Source organism: Hakea prostrata, chromosome 4 (genome assembly GCF_041222555.1).
Source record: "Hakea prostrata isolate BN-2017 chromosome 4, UWA_Hpros_2, whole genome shotgun sequence".
Lineage (NCBI taxonomy): Eukaryota > Viridiplantae > Streptophyta > Magnoliopsida > Proteales > Proteaceae > Hakea > Hakea prostrata.
Window position 1 is genome coordinate 22,522,556 of NC_142603.1, and position 4,346 is coordinate 22,526,901.

Here is a 4,346-nt window from a genome sequence, read left to right on the forward strand (position 1 = left end):
TATTGTAAGTCTAACCCTACATCCATGAAGCCTCAAAAGGATGGTTTATAAATTTCCAACACTTGGTGATGATTTGCTTGATTAGAGCAGATAAGCACTACATACTTTTTTTTTAGCTTGGAAAATTATGAAGAAAACCGATGTGTGCTACTTTATCATTGGAAGAAGCCCTGAGGGTTCAACCCACATTTCAAGGGTCACTTTTCTTTTCTTTTTCATACAGCTCTTTATGATCAACCTAAGTAGGTCAAATACTCGACCATATGTAAAATTGGTAAAATATATAGAAGGGAAACTTAACCATGAAGCCTATTCAGTATGATTGAATGAACTTGAATTAGGCCTGCCCTTTTGAGATATAATTCATTCAGATGAACACCTAATCCTCATAATTTGAGATTTCTTGGTCGGCCATTGCAACAGTTGTTTACCAGAATTATCCTGAATACCAGCTCATCAATTGAAAGTATCATCGTTCTTGAAATACATTCACTTTTCTATCCCTACAAAATTGTTTGGACTAAAATATTTTGCATGACAAACAGAATAATAATAATGAACTCTTTAGTTTAACCTTGATAAGATACCAGCATAAAAGGCATTCTTTTGTTTGTGCATTAATATAAAACGCAGGTTGATAAACAAGAAAACAGGCATGGTATTTACCAAAAGAATAGGTCATCTAGGGTAGAATAATTTGTTCAGTTTGTATGAATAGATTTCTAATTTGTTGGTTACTTTTATTAGTTTCATCCAATATCTTAGCTCTTCAAACACAAATGGTTGGGATATTATATTCCTTGTTCATTTAGTATATCCCTAAAATTAAACACAATCAGCAAAAAATGCAATAGGGACAAACACTTCTAACTATTTATTTAGAACAAGAATCGTACTGTTTGTTCATGAACACACAAAAATTTTTTATGTACATACATAAGAAAAGGGTGACATGAGAATCACAAAACAAGTATGGGTTTGGTTATCTAACACATTAAAATCATGCTTGAAACTGATTTTGCATTCCGAATTTCAAGTGTGAAGAGAACCAAAAGTTGGAAAGATTCAGAGTGGGATATTCAAAATTGTACAAAGTAAAATAATCTACAAAATATTCAAATTGGAAGCTTTTTTAAGGGTTTCCTAACTTCCCAGTTTTTTATGTTTAGTTTGACTTTTCTATCGGTTTAAAATGGCTTGTTTAAGCTGATTCATTAATTCCCCAAACCAAAGCCGGTTCAGTATGAAAATCGGTTCTAATTGGGTTCCATGTAGACTCTTAATTAATTTTGGTTGATTCTACTAAATTTAACTGTTTGGGGCTTTAGAATCTATATCTCATTATAATACTAGAAATTAATTAGTAAAGTAGTAAACCCCTGATAACATTTAATGCTATTTAGGGTTTTCTAGCTACATGGCTTTTTGGTACTACCAGTGATCCCCTCGTAACATGCTTAGGCTATAGTGAATGGAATTAATTGATTGTGGAGCTTCTATAGCAAGCCGTATGGTGTCAATAGATGTTTTGGAGAACAAGCGAAATTATTGAAGGAATTCAACCTTCATTTCAACACTTCAATAAATAATTATATCCGTCACAGTTTATGGTTCTTTTTAAGTGAGTCTTTTCTACTTGGATAGTTGGAATTTAACCTTCAGTTCCAGCAAAAATGATTTATCTTAAGCAGTTTGGTTCCATCATATATAAAGGTGGTAATAAAAAAAAATGAAGTTGGTGTTTTTCATATGATTAAAATAAACAGATGAGTGGAGAGGTGCGTTTGGGGTCTTATGTGATCAACATATTCTTTTGAAGCTTAAAAGAAAATTCTGTAGGACCATTGTAGGGTCAGCTATGATGTATGATAGAATGTTAGACTATTAAGAAGCATTCTATAATAAACTCAATGTAGTAGAAATGAAGATGCTAAATGAATGAATGACAAGATTAGGGAGGATAAGATTAGAAATGATCATATAAGAGCTGGCTGCAGAGTAGCTCCAATGGTCCAGGTTTAGTTAAACTTGTATCAGATTGATCTTTCTTTCTTGCTTTATCTCACATAAAGGAACTAGTGAGATTGGGCATACTTTGGACAACTATTATTGTAAGGTTGAGTGTATATATTTCATTTCAAATTATTAAATAAAGTCTGATCATTTTATTAAAAAATAGAGCGAGAGCTTTTTACACGGCACTCATTATTATTGAGGTGAAACTAGTGAATACCCACTATATATTGTAAATTACAAAGCACCCACTGAAAAATTACAAGTTATCCATAGTCAAGTTTTGTTGTTAAATGATGGATAAAATTACCTAAATGTTGTTATCTTTATTTAAGTCATTTAAACTTTGAAATTCAAATTAACCAAATGCCCTATAGGCAGCTAAATGACATTTTTGCCCCACTTTGATTCAGTTAGTAACATAAATACCCTCATTGTCATTTAAGTCGCTCAAAATTGAAATTCAAACTACGCATGTATCCTTATTTCAAGAAAGGGAAGGATTTCAAGGGAGCAAACTTATAGGAAAAGGATAATAAGTTCACCTGTCACTGGTACAAGAAACTGGGTCATTTCAAGAAGGATTGTTTCAAGAGGAATGCTTATCTAGAGAACGGAAAATCTGGTATGAATTTTTCACTTGTCTATTTTGAATCTTGATTAATAAATGTTTTCATAAACTCATGGTGATTGGATTTTGGTTCTTCAATTCACGTCACTTATTCCTTGCAAGGGTTGCTAAGAAGACAGAGACCCAACAAGGATGAAGTGAACGTGTTTGTGGGAAATGGAGAGCAAGTAGCAGTAGAAGCCATTGGAGATATTAGGATAATTTTGAATTCTAAAAAATTTATCATATTGAAAAATGTAGTTTGCATTTCCACCATAAGAAGGAATCTTATTTTTTAGCCAAATTAGCCCAATACGATTTTTCTATCAATTTTAATGGCACTGGATTTTCTATTTTCAAAGATTCAGTAGTTTATAGTTCTGGCTGTATAATTGATAATATGTATAGACTTAATTGGGAAGAGTCTTGAATGATGAATGTTGGGATCAAGAGAATGCTTGATAACGGGAATTCAACAACTCTTTGGCATAGAAGGTTAGACCACATTCTAAAGAAGAGAAATGATAGACTAGTGAAACAAGGGATACTAGACATTCCTAATACAAATGAATTGTGAGCCTGCATTGACTGCACCAGATGACCATTAGTAGGAAGAAAGAAGCCACTTATAGCACATCAGTGTTGGATCTAATTCATACTGATATTTATGGTCATTTTCCTGTATCCACTGTAAATGGCAAGCGATATTTCTTAACTTTTAAAGATAATTGGTAGAGATATGGGTATATTTACCTTCTTTTGAAAAAGTCTAGTGCTTTGGACTCCTTCAAAATTTTCAAGGCTGAAGTAGAACTCTTTCACTTGAAGAAAATAAAAGTTGTCAGATCTGATAGGGGTGGAGAATATTATGGAAGGAGTGGAGACACTGAACAACAACTAGGAACCTTTGCTCTTTTTCTTCAAGAGTATGGAATAATCCATTAGTATTCTATGCTAGGTTTTCCTCAACAAAATGGTATTCCAGAAAGGAGAAATAGAACTCTAAAGGACATGGTAAGATTCATGATGAGCAACTCTGCTTTACTAGAGTTGTTATGGGGTGAGGCATTCAAGACTGCTACTTATGTTTTGAATATGGTACCAAGTAAAATAGTATGCAAAACTCCACACAAACTCTGGGCTGGAAGAAAGCCAAGCCTCTGACACTTGTGAATTTGGGACTATCATACCGAAGCCAAAATCATTAATCCTCATCAGAAGGTCCGGGATCCAATGATAATGTCATTTTATAGGGTAGCCTAAAAGTTTGAAAGGTTACAAATTCTACTGCCTTGGTTCTGGAAGGAATATTATTAAACCATCAATGTTGAATTTTTCGAGTCTTGTGGAGATTCTTCTAATCCATGGAATCTTGTTTTTGATGAGCAAATTATCGCCCCTACTTCAACCCCAATTGCACCTCTATCACCACCTCTTGGAGACATGACTGGTGAATCCTCTCCAACTATAGAAGAGAATCCTCTTGAGGCTAAGATAACAAAAGAAATGGAGGTGAAAGCAAAAGTTCCTACAACTCAATCACTTAGAAGGTCCACCAGGACCCCGCAAAACTTCATTAAGTTTAGATTATCTGGTCTACTTGAATGAATGCGAGTATGATATCGGAGGAGAAGAGAACCCACTCAATTACCAACATGCAATGAATTATTGTACAGAAGACAAATGGATGGAAGCAATGAAAGAGGAACTGAAGTCCATCAGT